Source organism: Pristiophorus japonicus, unplaced genomic scaffold (genome assembly GCF_044704955.1).
Source record: "Pristiophorus japonicus isolate sPriJap1 unplaced genomic scaffold, sPriJap1.hap1 HAP1_SCAFFOLD_117, whole genome shotgun sequence".
Lineage (NCBI taxonomy): Eukaryota > Metazoa > Chordata > Chondrichthyes > Pristiophoridae > Pristiophorus > Pristiophorus japonicus.
This window is the reverse complement of record NW_027250831.1, coordinates 1,316,747-1,334,963: the sequence shown is the minus strand read 5'-3', so window position 1 is coordinate 1,334,963 and position 18,217 is coordinate 1,316,747. Positions and strand designations below refer to the sequence as shown.

The 18,217-nt window shown below is 43.1% G+C and overlaps 1 non-coding gene across 1 annotated transcript; it reads right to left on the bottom strand.

Annotated features, from left to right (window-relative positions):
* Positions 1–3,784: 3,784 nt before the first annotated feature.
* trnar-ccg (transfer RNA arginine (anticodon CCG)) lies at positions 3,785–3,873 on the bottom strand. The gene is given in 2 exon segments: positions 3,785–3,820; positions 3,837–3,873. It is a non-coding gene; the product is annotated as a tRNA-Arg (tRNA).
* Between the last annotated feature and the right edge of the window lie 14,344 nt (positions 3,874–18,217).

Sequence of the window (18,217 nt, the reverse complement as noted above, 5' to 3'; positions counted from 1 at the left end):
TGCTGGCAAATATATTTGCAGTAGCTTCCCAGGTGGATTATTCGTGAGGATTTGGTGCTTTCACCGCTGCAGCGTGCGTTTGATTCCCGGTCAGTGAACAATGTATTTTCGGCTCTTTACAGTGGTACTCCTGAACAAATTTACAGCTTAACACACTGCTGCTGCTCCAACCATCAGCAGCGCATTATATGTTGCAGTTATACAACATACACTTCTGTGCCTGCTGTTTTAAAGTCAGCAGTCAATGACTAGACCTCTCTCAACAACTGAAACTAGAATTGCTGATTGACACTGTAAATGTTGCCAGTCATGTCCATCATTAGTCTTCAATGTACCTTTTGCGTCGCATCACCCTTGCTTATCACAGCACGGCTATCTGTCAATGCACTGCCAGTGTGAAAAATTCAACATTTTAAACTTAGCAACGTGTGCAAGATTGGAATCAGATTGTGCCTGGCCTATGGGCACTGGTAACATATCCTGAGCATAAAGATTTTCATTATCATTATACATTATATTAGCACAACCTGAAGTCCGAGATGTGTTTGGAACCATTGCCCCGAAATGAGGACTGAGTGGGCGGGGCAATTCTTCCCGGGGTTAGCTTTTCCTTCAAAAAGCTGTGAGAAAATTTTGCTTCATTTGCTGTCGGGCCGAAAAAGCTCAGTTGGGAGAGCGTTAGACTGCAGATTTAAAGGTCCCGGGTTTCGGCAATTGCTGGTTATTTTGTGTTCCCTTCATTTTATGGGAGAAGCTGGTTTTATATCTGGAAAGTGCTTGAGAGATGGGCTGCTCAGCGCTTGCATGATAATAATTTCTACAATGAATTGTTGGATTCATGCGCTGTTTTTCTGTTACTTCTTATTTACACCCTGCCCAGTTTTATATATGAACAGTGAACAATGTTTAAGCGATGTCATGTGTTCAATGTTTTTGCAGTAACTCGGTCACCCAGTGTGAGCCGGAAACATAATCCCCTCAGGCTTGGCTGGCACCTACCTTCAGCACACTTTGTGGCCGGTTAGCTCAGTTGGTGCTAATAACGCCGATATCCCCTTACGCGTTCAAATATTTCTCATAATTTTTTCGGTTCTTTTATAACATTTAAAATCCAATCTTTCAATAGAAACAAATCCACACAGAATTCCAAGGGTTGGGAATTATTTGGAATAACATCCATTTCTTTTTTGCCGCTGGGGCGGAGAGACAAACGTTCTGTTTATTTGTGTTGCTGGGATGCTGATAAAAGGTGAAACAGTGGCCTGGTCCCGTAAATGGTCATAAGCAGGAATAGACAGACAGAACAGCTCTGTCCCCCGAGACGGACAAACCAAATCACATGTTCACCGGCTCCAAGAGTGAAAAATCCAGAGAAAAGGACAGAATGAAAATGATTTCAGTGGATGCCTAGCCGCACTGTGGGTGCTCCTGAACAAACTTGCAGCTCACCACACTGCTGCTGCCCCTAACATCAGCAGCGCATCATTCGTTGCAGCGGTACAAAATACTTCCCCCACTATTGTTTTAATTTCAGCAGTAAACAACTCGACCTCTCTCAACATTTCTGACTGACACTGTAAGTTTTGCCAACATTTAACTGCAGTGTGATAACAATCACAATTATCATTAGATTTCTATGTGCATTCTGGTGCTGCATCACCCTAACAAACCCTGCTCATCACAGCTCGGCTATCAGGCAATTCATTGCCAGTGTGGACGTATGCATCATTTTGAACTTAGCATCGTGTACAAGAATGTAATCAGAGAATGCTTGCGCCATAGGCTGCGATAACTTAACCTGAGCATAGAGATTGTCATTATCATTTTACTTTAGAGTAACACAACCAGAGCTCCGAGATTTGTTTGGTTCAAATTGCCCCGAAGTGAGGATGGACTGGGCTGTGCAATTTATCCAGGGGTTATGTTCTCTTTCAGAAATGTGTAAGAAAGTTTTCGTACGATTGCTGTCGGGTGGAAATAGCGCTTTTGGAGAGCGTTAGATTTCAAAGTCCATGGTTCAATTCTGGGTTTCGGCAATTTCTCATTATTTTGTGTTCCCTTCATTTTAAAGGGAGAGGCTGGATTTATATCCGAACAGTACTCATCTCTGTTTTAAATGGGCGGCTCCTTATTCTAAGATCATGCCCTCTAGTTCTAGTCTCTCTCAGCAGTGGAAAGATCCTCTCTGCATTCACTTTGTCAAGCCCACTCATAATCTTATACTTTTCAATAAGATCACCTCTCATTTTTCTGAATTCCAAAGAGTAGAGGCCCAGCCAGCTGAACCTTTCCTCATACGTCAACCCCCTCATCCGCGGAATCAACCCAGTGAAGTTTCTCTGAACTGCCTCCAAAGCAAGTATATCCTTTCATTAATTAGGAAACCAAAACTGCACGCAATATTCCTGGTGTGGCCTCACCAATAACTTGTACAGCTGGAGCAAGACTTCCTGCTTTTATACTCCATCCCCTTTGCAATAAAGGCCAATATTCCATTGGCCTTCCTGATCACTTGCCACACCTGCATACTATCATTTTGTGTTTCATGCAAATACTCTCAGGTCCCGTTGTACTGCATCACTTTGCAATCATTCTCCATTTAAACAATAACTTGCTCTTTGAATTTTCTGCAAAAGTGTATGATCTCACACTTTCAAACATTATACTCCATCTGCCAAATTTTTGCCCACTCACTTAGCCTGCCTTTGTCCTTTAGCAGAATTTTTGTGTCCTCCTCACACATTGCTTTTCCTCCCATCTTTGTATCGTCAGCAAAATTGGCTACGTTACACTCAGGCCATTCTTCCCTGTCGTTAATATAGATTGGAAATAGTTGGGGTCCCAGCACTCATCTCTGTTAGTTTGCCAATCCTTTAGCCATGCTAATATATTACCCACAACCCCGTGAGCTTTTATCTTGTGCAGTAACCTTTTATGTGGCACCTTATGGAACTGCAAATATACCACAGCCACTGGTTCCTTCTTTTCCCACCTTGTTCTTTACATTCTCAAAGAATTCCAGCAAATTTGTCAAACATGATTTCCCCTTCATAAATCCATGCTGACTCTGCCTGACCAAATTATGCTTTTCCGAATGTCATGTTACTGCTTCCACACCTGGAAAGATGTGTCTGTTTAAAAGAGAAGGATGTCAGTTCCGGTTCATAATCTGTCGCTTCAAGACGGGTTTCTTTACACTTCCGGATCATCCTGTGTATTCTTAAAGGGAGCGCGATTTCAGTTGTGATGACCGAATTGTTAAGCTGTTGTGTTCCAAGTGCCAGTGCTGACTCTCAGAGACCGATCTAATGAGCTCCGCTCTCCATAGTCCTGCTAATGTTTTCCCTTTGATGAATATATTATTAATTTGAGACATTACATTACCAAAGAGCTGCATTCTTGTCAGTAAATGGTGAATTTGGCAATGAGGTTAAATGTGATTGAAAAAACAACAGAGGGCTCAAATGTTTAACACAATAACGACGAGGGTGGGAGAAGACTGGATCAGCAGTCCATCGCCTGAACCTCTCGGCCACCTCGTCTCCTATTTACAGCAACGTCAGCCATCCATCCCCTACTTTTTGCATCCAAACAGAAATAATGTCAAGGAAATCTATTTCACCGCCTATTCTGCCCGTGCAATCAGATCTAAAGTGATGAAAATGTGCCATAAGCTTCTTTAAGCAAACAGCCTTCCTTTACTTCAGGTGAGTGACTGTACGAGATGGTTGGTTTTGAGGCAGAATCAAGACAAAGAATATAAAATTTCACGCTGCGATTTAGTTGACCACGGCAGAATTCAAACCTGCAATCTTCTGATAACATCTTGGTTACAACCGGAGTCAGACGCCTTAACCATTAGGCCACGTGGCCGCTGCCATCGGCACAAAATTTTTGTTTTTTTATATTGAGAGCAGATTTGGGACAAGGGTTATATCAAGGAGTGGATGTAGGAAAACATGGGCATATTTTGAGTAATGAATAGATGCGCTGCGATATGGATGCGCACGGACACAGGCAACGTCAATGTAGCTTGAAACACAACAGTTTAACAATTCGGTCATCGTAGCTGAAATCACACTCCTTTCAAAATATAAAGAATGACCCGGATTATGAGAAATTACGTCATAAAGGGGCAATTTTGAACGAGAACTGACAAGCATCCCGTTTAAGCAGACACCGAATGATCCTGAACAGCAAGCACATCCCTATACAAAAGGGATGACCCTTAACTGACAGCAGTTCACTTTTAAAAGAATAAAATGGGAATTTTATCATTATTGAAGGCAATTATGCTGGGCCTGAGTGAGCGTGGAGCTCAGGACCACGCGGGGCTGGGACGGTTGTTGAAGCCACAGGTGAGAGACAGGCAGGAAGGAGGGAGGGAAGTACAACCAACCCAGACAAAAAGACAATTTAATAGATTTATATATTTATCATAACATGAAAAGATATAACTTCACAATTTTATTGCAAAAAAGTGAATTTGATTTGAATTAAATAAATAAATAATTGTTTCATAATCTATATATTTTTGTTTGAACGAAGGCTGCGTGATTGGATGAATTCCACTGGAAATCAGGTGGTGCATTCAGTAAATACCTAAACACAGTAAGTCCATAGTGGAAGAAAAGCCCCGCTGGAAGATGTGGGCAACAAATGCGATTTTTTAAAATCGCGAGTGCCTTTCTGCTGGATCTGACAGCAGCTGCTTGTGCTGTGAAAGACGTCAAATGTAATAGAACCCAGTGCAGGCAGAACAGAAAAAGCACATTTATTGTGAATGTTAAAAAGTGGGGAATGTTTATAAATATATACATATATATATATATATATATATAAAAAAAAGTCAGTCAGTCAGTCATGTCGTGTCTTGACTTGATTTGATTTGTATTTGAAAATAATGGGGAAGGATGTCTTCATGTCACACAGCCCATACACAAGCTCTCGCTAAAATCGCGATGTTTCTAACTTATGTAATTTGCCTTCTTTCAGATGTTGAATAGCAAAATCCCAAAGCAGCTTCTTCTCCTGTCAGGCAGTTCTGGAATGCGTGTTCAATCAAATCAGTATGGCTTCAAGTTACATGTGATGCTTTTTTTCTCACATGACATGAAATGCACATTAAGATCGCGCAGCACGTTTGCACGCACTCTCTCGCTTTCACAAACACACAAACAAACTAAAATTCCTGAACTCTCCAAAGGTTGTTTTTGAAATTTGAAATTGAAATCCGGCAGAGTGAACACAATCCCTTTCAAACAGACACAGAATGATCCGAGACTGATAGCATTCCATGTTAGAGAGACAGAGAATGACCCCGGCGATCAGCACATCACCTTAAAAGGGATACGGAAACAGAATGAACAAAAACAGAGAATTCTGTAAAACTCCCCAGTTCGTGCAGATTCTGTGGATGAAGATCCAGGGTTCAGGTTCAGTCAGATGATCATTCCGATACTTTAGCAAAAATGTAAAGTTTACAGATTTTTTCAACAAAAATAGTGCCTGAAAAAAAATAGGCAGCGAGGAAGGACAAAAGGGAATGTCTGTGATAAAGTGGCGCGTAGGAGTGATTGAATAATGAATGGCACAATGCGAAAAGGCAAAGTGGGTGGTAAGCGGGCAATAAAGTAACAAAGGATGTTCCAGAGGAGGTGTTAGTGAGAACAGCAGAACCATTACCAGACAATGGGAGCGGTGCTTATGATCCGATACGCTGAACCTAATGTTGAGGACAGAAGACTATAACATGCCTGAAATATAGGATGTGAACGCCTTTTAATCAGACCAGGCAGCTTGGCCACCCCGGATTGATTTCCTGTACGGTTTGAATTCGGCAGCCAAGGGACTAATTTAAAAGCCAGCTTCTCACATCCTTTCGGCACGAGAGAAACAGGACGCCCTCATATTCAGGGCAGAGTATGTTTCACGTTGAAGTGGAGATGGACGCCGAATGTATGCTTATCCCAATGGAGGTGAGCTCATGCATGCAGAAATGAAGATATACTGATCAAGTATTGGCCGGATCCAAGCACGGGTTTAGGTTGTCCAATAAGAGAAAGAGCCGTGTACATCTGAGATACTTTAACTTTACTCAGTTCGGTGAGTTTCACTTTGCTCCTGGGAAACTCCAGGATTTGGACGCTGTGGGAACAACAGAGCGAAATCACACGTTTTAATTTGAAATATGTACGTTTTCTCACATGTCGACCGGCTCAGAAGCGGTTCTTTGACTAAAAGTTGGCAGGGCTCGTCCTGGATTTGAAACCTGGACCTCTCGCATTTCAATTGTGAAAATCCCAAAACGAGAATCATGCCCCTAGACCAACGAGCCGCCAACAATGAGGCAGGTAGCTCTCAGATTCTGACGGTAGTTTACTATGCAGCCCATCGTGCCTGTGCTGACTCTCAGAGACCGATCTTATGAGTCCCCCTGTCCATTGTCCTGCTAATGATTTGCCTTTGATAAATATATTATTCATTTGAGACATTGCATTAGCAAAGAGCTGCATCCTTGTCAGTAAAAAGTGCTTTTGGCAATGAGGTTAAATATGATTGACAAAAAAAACAGAGGGATGACATTTTTAACGCAATAACGACGAGGGTGGGAGCACACTGGATCAGCAATCCATCGCCTGAACCTTTCGGACACCTCGTCTCCGATTTACAGCAACATCAGACATCCATCCCCTACTTTTTGCATCTAAACAGCAATAAAGTACAAGGACGTCTACTTCACCGACTGTTCTGCCCGTGCAACCATCGACAGTGATGACAATGCGCCATTAGCTTCTTATAGCAAACAGCCTTCCTTTACATCAGGTGAGTGACTGTTCGAGATGGTTGATTTTGAGGCAGAATCAAAACAAAGAATAAAACATTTCACGCTGCGAGTTAGTTGACTGTAGTAGGACTCGGAACTGTAATCTTCTGATAACATCGTTGTTACAATCGAAGTCAGACGCCTTGTCCATTATGCCACGCGGCCGCTGACATTGGCTCAAAATTTGTTGTTTTTTATATTGAGAGCAAATTTGGGACAAGGGTTATTTCAAGGAATGGATGTGGTAAAACATGAGCATATTTCGAGTAATGAATAGATGTGCTGCGATGTGGATGCGCACGGGCACAGACAACGTCAATGTAGCTTGAAACACAACAGTTTAACAATTCGGTCATCGCAGCTGAAATCAACCTACTTCTTAAAACTATACGGAATGATCCGGCATTCTGAGAAAATACGTCTTAAAAGGGCAAATTATAAACCTGAACTGACAACCACCCCGTTTTAACAGACACCGGAGGATAAGGGACTGCAAGTACATCACTCTTACAGATGTAGAATGACCCTTGACTGACAGCAGTTCCGTTTTAAAAGATTAAAGTGGGAATTATATCATTCCTGAAGGCAACTGTGCTGTGCGTGAGTGAGCGTGGGGCTCAGGACCACGCGGGGCTGGGACGGTTGTCGAAGCCACAGGTGATCGACAGGTAGAAAGGAGGGAGGGAAGTAAAACCAACCCAGACAAAAAGCCAATTTGAAATATATATATATTTATCATAATAAGAAAATAAATACATTTTCAATTTTATTTCAAAAAATTGAATTTGATTTGAATTAAATAAATAAATAATTGTTTCATGATCTATATATTTTTGATTGAACGAAGGCTGTGTGACTGGATTCCACTGGAAATCAGGGGTGCAGTCAGTAAATTCCCAAACTCAGTAATCCCATGGTGGAAGACAAGTCACGATGGAAGATGTGGGCAACAAAGGTGAACTTTTAAAATCGCGAGGGCCTTTCTGCTGGATCTGACAGCAGCTGCTTGTGTTGTGAAAGAGGTCAAATGTAATAGAGCACAGTGCAGGCAGAACAGAAGAAGCACATTTATTGTGAAAGTTGGCAAATAGTGAATGTATATAAATATACATATATATCAATATTTATATACATATATATATTTATATATATATATATGAACACAGTCAGTCAGCCAGTCATGTCTTGTCTTGCATTTTAATATAAGGGGGGAGGAGGTCACCATGTCACACAGCCCATACGGAAGCTCTCGCTAAAATCGCTTTGTTTCTAACTTATGTCATTTGCTTTCTTTCAGATGTGGAATAACAAAATCCCACAGCAGATTCTTCTACTGTCAGGCAGTCCTCCAATGCGTGTTCAATTAAATCAGTGTGGCTTCAAGTTGCAAATAATGCCTTTTTCCTCCCATGATATGAAATGCACAGTAAGATCGCACAGAACGTTTGCACGCACTCTCTCACTTACACAAACACATCAACAAACTAAAATTCCTGTACCCTCCAAAGGCAGTTTTTGAAATTTGAAAATTAATATCCGGGACAGACAGCACATCCCTTGTAAACAGACACAGAACGGAGCGGGACTGATAGCGCACCATTTTAGAGAGACAGAGAATGACCCCGGACAGGCAGCACATCACCTTAAAAGGGATGCGGAAACAGATTGAACAAAAACAGAGAATTCTGTAAAACACAGCAAGTCATGTTGATTTTGTGGATGAAGATCCCGGGTTCACGTTTTTTCAGATGATCATTCCGATATTTTAGGAAAAATGTAAAGTTTACAGACTTTTTTCAACAAAAATAGCGTCTGGAAAAAATAGGCAGCGAGGAAGGACAAAAGGGAATGGAGCGTAGGAGTGATTGAATAATAAATGACACAATGCGAAAATGCAAAGTGGGTGGTAAGCGGGCAATAAAGTAACAAAGAATGGACCAGAGGAGGTGTTAGTGGGAACAGCAGAACCATTACCAGACAATGGGACCGGTGCTTATGATCCGATACGCTGAACCGAATGTTGAGGCCAGTAGACTATAACATGCCTGCAATATAGGGTGTGAACGCCTTTTAATCAGAGCAGGCAGCTTGGCCACCCCGAATTGATTTCCTGTCCGGTTTGAATTCGGCAGCCAATGGACTAATTCAAAAGGCAGCTTCTCACATCTTTTCGGCGCGAGAGAAACAGGACGCACTCAAATTTAGGGCAGAGTCTGTTTCACGTTGAAGTGGCGTTTGACGCCGAATTTATGCTTATCCCAATGGAGGTGAGCTCATGCATGGAGAAATGAAGATATGCTGATGAAGTATTGGCCGGATCCAAACACGGGGTTTCGGTTGTCCAATGAGACACAGAGCCGAGTACATCTGAGATACTTTAATTTTACTCAGTTAGGTGAGATTCACTGTGCTCCTGGGTATCGAAAATATTTGGACGATGTGGGAACAACGGAGCGAAATCACACGTTTTAATTTGTAGTATGTTTTTTTTCTCATCTGTCGACCGGCTCAGAAGCGGTTGTTTGACTAAAAGTTGGCAGGGCTCATCCGCGAGTTGAACGCGGGACCTCTTGCATTTCCAATCTTGAACATCCCAAAGCGAGAATGATACCCCTAGAACAACGAGCCGCCGACAACGAGGAGCGTAGATCTCAGATTCTGACGGTAGGTTACTATTCGGCCCATCTTGCCTGTGCTGACTCTCAGAGACCAATCTGATGAGTCCCCCTCTCCATTGTCCTGCTAATGTTTTCCCTTTGATGAATATATTATTAATTTGAGACATTACATTACCAAAGAGTTTATCCTTGTCAGTAAAAAGTGAATTTGGCAATGAGGTTAAATGTGATTGACAAAAAAATCCACAGGGATCAAAGATTTAACAGAATAACGACGAGGGTGGGAGCACACTGGATTAGCAGTCCATCGCCTGAAACTCTTGGCCAACTCGTCTCCTATTTACAGCAACGTCAGACAGCCATCACCTTTGCAAACAAACAGAAGTAACGTGCAAAAAAGTCGACTTCACCGCCTGTTCTGCCCGTGGAACCAGATCGACAGTGATGAAAATGTGCCATTACCTTCTTATAGCAAACAGCCTTCCTTTATTTCAGGTGAGTGACTGTCCGAGATGGTTGGTTTTGAGGCAGAATCAAAGCATAGAAGTAAAATTTCACGCGGCGAGTTAGTTGACCGCGGCAGAACTCGATCCTGCAATTTTCTGATAATATCGTGGTTACGATCGAATCAAACGCCTTATGCATTAGGCCACGCGACCGCTGCCATCGGCGCAAAATTTGTGTTTTTTTTATCTTGGGAGCAAATTTGGGACAGGGGTTTATTTCAAGAAATGGATGTGGGAAAACATGAGAATATTTCGAGTAATGAATAGAGGCGCTGCAATATGGATGCGCACGGGCACAGGCAACGTCAATGTAGCTTGAAACACAACAGTTTAAAAATTCGGTCATCGCAGCTGAAATCACACTCCTTTTAAAACGATACAGGATGATCCGGCATTCTGAGCAAATACGTCTTAAAAGGACAAAACATAGAAACATAGAAAATAGGTGCAGGAGTAGGCCATTCGGCCCTTCTAGCCTGTAAAGCCATTCAATGAGTTCATGGCTGAACATGCAACTTCCGTACCACATTCCTGGTTTCTCGCCATACCCCTTGATCCCCCTACTAGTAAGGACTACATCTAACTCCTTTTTGAATATATTTAGTGAATTGGCCTCAACAACTTTCTGTGGCAGAGAATTCCACAGGTTCACCACTCTCTGGGTGAAGAAGTTCCTCCTCATCTCGGACCTAAATGGCTTACCCCTTATCCTTAGACTGTGTCCCCTGGTTCTGGACTTCCCCAAAATTGGGAACATTCTTCCTGCATCCAACCTGTCTAACCCCTTCAGAATCTTAAACGTTTCAATGAGTTCCCTTCTCATTCTTCTGAACTCCAGTGAATACAAGCCCAGTTGATCCAGTCTTTCTTGATAGGTCAGTCCCGCCATCCCGGGAATCAGTCTGGTGAACCTACGCTGCACTCCCTCAATAGCAAGAATGTCCTTCCTCAGGTTAGGAGACAACAACTGTACAGAATACTCCAGGTGTGGCCTCACCAAGGCCCTGTACAACTGTAGCAACACGTCCCTGCCCCTGTACTCAAATCCCCTCGCTATGAAGGACAACATGCCATTTGCTTTCTTAACCGCCTGCTGTACCTGCATGCCAACCTTCAATAACTGATGTACCATGACACCCAGGTCTCCTTGCACCTCCCCTTTTCCTAATCTGTCACCATTCAGATAATAGTCTGTCACTCTGTTTTCAACCACCAAAGTGGATAACCTCACATTTATCCACATTATACTTCATCTGCCATGCCTTTGCCCACACACCTAACCTATCCAAGTCGTTCTGCAGCCTCATAGCATCCTCCTCGCAGCTCACACTGCCACCCAACTTAGTGTCATCCGCAAATTTGCAGATACTACATTTAATCCCCTCGTCTAAATCATTAATGTACAGTGTAAACAGCTGGGGCCCCAGCACAGAAACTTGCGGTACCCCACTAGTCACTGCCTGACATTCTGAAAAGTAGCCATGTACTCCAACTCTTTGTTTCCTGTCTGACAACCAGTTCTCAATCCATGTCAGCACACTACCCTCAATCCCATGTGCATTAACTTTGCACATCAATCTCTTGTGTGGGACCTTGTCGAAAGCCTTCTGAAAGTCCAAATATACCACATCAACTGGTTCTCCCTTGTCCACTCTACTGGAAACATCCTCAAAAAATTCCAAAAGATTTGTCAAGCATGATTTCCCTTTCATAAATCCATGCTGACTTGGACCTATCATGTCACCTCTTTCCAAATGCACTGCTATGACATCCTTAATAATTGATTCCATCATTTTACCCACTACCGATGTCTGGCAGACCGGTCTATAATTCCCTGTTTTCTCTCTCCCTCCTTTTTTTAAAAGTGGTGTTACATTGGCTACCCTCCTACTCCATGGCAACTGATCCAGAGTCAATGGAATGTTGGAAAATGACTGTCAATGCATCCACCATTTCCAAGGCCACCTCCTTAAGTACTCTGGGATGCAGTCCATCAGGCCCTGGGGATTTATCGGCCTTCAATCGCATCAATTTCACCAACACAATTTCCCGACTAATAAGGATTTCCCTCAGTTCCTCCTCCTCACTAGACCCTCTGACTGCTTTTATATCCGGAAGGTTATTTGTGTCTTCCTTAGTGAATACCGAACCAAAGTACTTGTTCAATTGGTCCGCCATTTCTTTGTTCCCTTTATGACTTCCCCTGATTCTAACTGCAGGGGACCTACGTTTGTCTTTACTTACCTTTTTCCCTTTACATATCTATATAAACTTTTGCAATCCGTCTTAATGTTCCCTGCAAGCTTCTTCTCGTACTCCATTTTCCCTGCCCTAATCAAACCCTTTGTCCTCCTCTTCTCAGTTCTAAATTTCTCCCAGTCCCCGGGTTCGCTGCTATTTCTGGCCAATTTGTATGCCACTTCCTTGGCTTTAATACTATCCCTGATTTCCCTTGATAGCCACGGTTGAGCCACCTTCCCTTTTTTATTTTTACGGCAGACAGGAATGTACAATTGATGTAGTTCATCCATGCGGTCTCTAAATGTCTGCCATTGCCCATCCACAGTCAACCCCTTAAGTATCATTTGCCAATCTATCCCAGCCAATTCACGCCTCATACCTTCAAAGTTACCCTTCTTTAAGTTCTGGACCATGGTCTCTGAATTAACTGTTTCATTCTCCACCTAATGCAGAATTCCACCATATTATGGTCACTCTTCCCCAAGGGGCCTCGCACAACGAGATTGCTAATTAATCCTCTCTCATTACACAAAACCCAGTCTAAGATGGCCTCCCCCCTAGTTGGTTCCTCAACATATTGGTCTAAAAAAACAATCCCTTATGCACTCCAGGAAATCCGCCTCCACCGTATTGCTTCCAGTTTGGTTAACCCAATCTATGTGCATATTAAAGTCACCCATTCTAACTGCTGCACCTTTATTGCATGCACCACTAATTTCCTGTTTGATGCCCTCCCCAACATCACTACTACTGTTTGGAGGTCTGTACACAACTCCCACTAACGTTTTTTGCCCTTTGGTGTTCTGCAGCTCTACCCATATAGATTCCACATCATCCAAGCTAATGTCCTTCCTAACTATTGCCTTAATCTCCTCCTTAACCAGCAATTCTACCCCAGCTCCTTTTCCTTTTATTCTATCTTTCCTGAATGTTGAATACCCCTGGATGTTGAGTTCCCAGCCCTGATCATCCTGGAGCCACGTCTCCGTAATCCCAATCACATCATATTTGTTAACATCTATTTGCACAGTTAATTCATCCACCTTATTGCGGATACTCCTTGCATTAAGACACAAAGCCTTCAGGCTTGTTATTTTAACATCTTTTGTCCTTTTAGAATTTTGCTGTACAATGGCCCTTTTTGTTCTTTGCCTTGGGTTTCCTTGCCCTCCACTTTTCCTCAACTCCTTTCTGTCTTTTGCCTCCTTTTTGTTTCCCTCTGTCTCCCTGCATTGGTTCCCATCCCCCTGCCATATTAGTTTAACTCCTCCCCAACAGCACTTGCAAACACTCCCCCTAGGACATTGGTTCTGGTCCTGTCCAGGTGCAGACCGTCCGGTTTGTACTGGTCCCACCTCCCCCAGAACTGGTTCCAATGCCCCAGGAATTTGAATCCCTCCCTGCTGCACCACTGCTCAAGCCACGAATTCATCTGCGCTATCCTGCGATTCCTGCTCTGACTAGCACGTGGCACTGGTAGCAATCCCGAGATTACTACTTTTGAGGTCCTACTTTTTAATTTAGCTCCTAGCTCCTTAAATTCATTTTGTAGGACCTCATCCCTTTTTTTACCTATGTCGTTTGTACCAATGTGCACCACGACAACTGGCTGATCTCCCTCCCTTTTTAGAATGTCCTGCACCCGCTCCGAGACATCCTTGACCCTTGCACCAGGGAGGCACCATACCATCCTGGAGTCTCGGTTGCGGCCGCAGAAACGCCTATCTATCCCCCTTACAATTGAATCCCCTATCACTACCGCACTCCCACTCTTTTTCCTGTCCTCCTGTGCAGCAGAGCCAGCCACGGTGCCATAAACTTGGCTGCTGCTGCTCTCCCCTGATGAGTCATCCCCCCCAACAGTACCCAAAGCAGTGTATCTGTTTTGCAGGGGGATGACCACAGGGGGCCCCTGCACTACCTTCCTTGCACTGCTCTTCCTGTTGGTCTTCCATTCCCTATCTGGCTGTGGACCCTTTCCCTGCGGTACGACCAACTCGCTACACGTGCTACTCACGTCATTCTCAGTATCGTGGATGCTCCAGAGTGAATCCACCCTCAGCTCCAACTCCGTAACGCGGACCGTCAGGAGCTTGAGGAGGATACACTTCCTGCACATGTAGTCGTCAGGGACATTGGTGTCGTCCCTGAGTTCCCACATGATACAGGAGGAGCATAACACCCGACCAAGCTCTCCTTCCATGACTTAACCCTCAGGTACACTTAAATTGGCAACAACAATGTTAAAGTTTACTCACATAAACCGGAACTGACAACCACCCCGTTTAAACTGACACTGAATGATCCGGGACTGCAAGTACATCCCGCATACACATGTAGAATGACCCATGATTGACAGCAGTTCCGTTTCAAAAGAATAAAGTGGGATTTCTATCATTCCTGAAGGCAACTGTGCTGTGCGTGAGTGAGCGTGGGTCGCAAGACCACGCGTGGCTGGGACGGTTGTTGAAGCCACAGGTGATCGACAGGCAGAAAGGAGGGAGGGAAGTAAAACCAACCCAGACAAAAAGCCAATTTGAAATATATATATATTTATCATAATAAGAAAATAAATACATTTACAATTTTATTTCAAAAATTTTAAACTGATTTAATTTAAATAAATAAATAATTGTTTCGTAATCTATATATTTTTGATTAAACGAAGGCTGTGTGACTGGATGAATTCCACTGGAAATCAGGTGGTGCAGTCAGTAAATAGCCAAACACAGTAAGCCCATGGTGGAAGACAAGCCACGAGGGAAGATGTGGGCAACAAAGGCGATCTTTTAAAGTCGCGAGTGCCTTTCTGCTGGATCTGACAGCAGCTGCTTGTGTTGTGAAAGAGGTCAAATGTAATAGAGCCCAGAGCAGAACAGAAAAAGCACATTTATTGTGAAAGTTAGCAAGTAGGGAATGTATATAAATATACATATATATAAATATTGAAATATATATATACCTAAACAAAGTCAGTCATGTCTTGTCTTGTCTTGATTTGATTTGTATTTGAAAATAAGGGGGAAGGAGGTCATCATGTCACACAGCCCATACACAAGCTTTCGCTAAAATCGCTGTTTCTAACTCATGTCATTTGCCTTCTTTCAGATGTGGAATAGCAAATTCCCACAGCAGATTATTTTCCTGTCAGGCAGTCCTCCAATGCGTGTTCAATCAAATCAGTGTGGCTTCAAGTTGCAAATAATGCCTTTTTTCCCCCATGATATGAAATGCACAGTGAGATCGCGCAGCATGTTAGCACACACTCTCTCGCTTACACAAACACACAAACAAACTAAAATTCGTGCACCCTCAAAAGGCAGTTTTTGAAATTTGAAATTTGAAATTCGGGACAGACAGCACATCCCTTTTAAACAGACACAGAACGAACCGGTACTGATCGCAAACCATTTTAGAGAGACAGAGAATGACCCCGGACAGGCAGCACATCACCTTAAAAGGGATACGGAAACAGAATGAACAAAAACAGAGTATTCTGTAAAACTCAGCAGGTCGTGCAAATTCTGTGGATGAAGAGCCCGGGTTCACGTTCAGTCAGATGATCATTCTGATATTTTCGGAAAAATGTAAAGTTTACAGATTTTTTCAACAAAAATAGCGCCTAGAAAAAATAGGCAGCGAGGATGGACAAAAGGGAAAGTCTGTGATACAGTGGAGCGTAGGAGTGATTGAATAATAAATGACACAATGCGAAAAAGGCAAAGTGGGTGGTAAGCGGGCAATAAAGTAACAAAGGATGGTCCTCAGGAGGTGTTAGTGGGAACAGCAGAACCATTACCAGACAATGGCAGCAGTGCTTATGATACGAAATGCTGAACCTAATGTTGAGGGCAGAAGACTATAACATGCCTACAATATAGGTTGTGAAAGCCTTTTAATTAGACCAGGCAGCTTGGCCACCCCAGATTGATTTCCTGCATGGTTTGAATTCGGCAGTCAAGGGACTAATTCAAAAGCCAGCTTCTCAGATCTTTTCGGCGCGAGAGAAACAGGACGCACTCATATTCAGGGCAGAGTATCTTTCACGTTGAAGTGGAGATTGACGCCGAATGTATGCTTATCCCAATGGAGGTGAGCTCATGCATGCGGAAATTAAGATATGTTGATCAAGGATTGGCCGGAACCAAACACGGGTTCAGGTTGTCCAATGAGACACAGAGCCGAGTACATCTGAGATACTTTAATTTTACACAGTTCGGTGAGTTTCACTTTGCTCCTGGGAAACTCCAGGATTTGGACGATGTGGGAACAACGGAGCGAAATTACACATTTGAAATATGTCTCTTTTCTCATATGTCGACCGGCTCAGAAGCGTTTCTTTGACAAAAACTCGGCGGGGCTCGCCCGCGATTTGAACCCGGGACCTCTCGCATTTTAATTTTGAAAATCCCAAAGCGAGAATCATACCCCTAGACTAACGAGCCGCCGACAACGAAGACCGTAGCTCAAAGATTGTGACGGTAGTTTACTATTCGGCCCGTCGTGCCTGTGCTGACTCTCAGAGACCTATCTGATGAGTCCCACTCTCCATAGTCATGTTAATGTTTTCCCTTTGCTGAATATATTATTAATTTGAGACATTACATTACCAAAGAGCTGCATCCTTGTCAGTAAAAAGTTGAATTTGGCAATGAGGTTAAATGTGATTCACAAAAAAACGAGAGGGGTCAAATGTTTAACACAATAATGACGAAATTGGGAGCACACTGGATTAGCAGTCCATCGCCTGAATCTCTCGGCCACCTCGTCTCCTACTTACAGCAACGTCAGACATCTATCCACTCCTTTTTGCATCCAAACAGAAATAATGTGCAAGAAAGTCTACTTCACCGCCTGTTCTGCCCACGCAACCAGATCGGCAGTGATGAAAATGTGCCATTAGTTTCTTAAAGCAAACAGCCTTCCTTTACATCAGGTGAGTGACTTTACGAGATGGTTGGTTTTGAGGCAGAATCAAAATAATAAATATAAACTTTCACACGGCGAGTAAGTTGACCGTGGCAAGACTCGAACCTGCAATCTTCTGATTGCATCGCGGTTATAACCGAAGTCAGATGCTTAATCCATTAGAGAAAGCGGACGCTGCCGTTGGCGCAACATTTGCTGTTTTTTTATATAGAGAGTAAATTTGGGACAAGGGTTATATCAAGGAGTGGATTTCGAAAAACATGAGCATATTTCGAGTAATGAATAGATGCGCTGCGATATGGATGCGCACGGGCACAGGCAACGTCAATGTAGCTTGAAACACAACAGTTTTACAATTTGGCCATCGCAGCTGAAATCACATTCTTTTTAAAACTATACAGGATGATCCTGCATTATGATAAAATACGTCTTAAAAGAGCAAATTATGAACTGGAACTGACAACCATCCCGTTTAAACAGACACCAAATGTTCCGGGACTGCAAGCACACCCCTCTTCTACAGATGCAGAATGACCCTTGACTTACAGCAGTTCCGTTTTGAAAGAAAAAAGTGTGATTTCTTTCATTCTTGAAGGCAATTGTGCTGTGTGTGAGTAAACGTGGGGCTGAGGACCACGCGGGTCTGTGAAGGTTATTGAAGCCACAGTTGGTAGACAGGCAGGAAGGAGGGAGGGAAGTAAAACCAACCCGACAAAAAGTAAATTTTCACGTTTTCACGTTCAATAGGATAATCTTTCAGATGTTTTAGGGAAAAGTTAAAGATTCGTGATTTTTTCAACAAAATCAGCGCCTGGAAAATATAGGCAGCGTGAAAGGACAAAAGGGAATGGCTGTGATACAGTGGAACACAGAAGTGATTAAATAATAAATGGCACAACGGGGAAACAGCGAAGTGGGTGGTGATCGGGGAATAAAGTAACAAAGGATCGTCCAGGAATGGTGTTAGTCGGAACGGCAGAACCGTTATCTGACAATGGGAGCGGTCCCTATGATCCCATATGTTCAAGCTAATGCTGAGGCCAGAAGCCTATAAAATGCCTAAAATATAGGTGTCAACGCCATTACCAGACAATGGG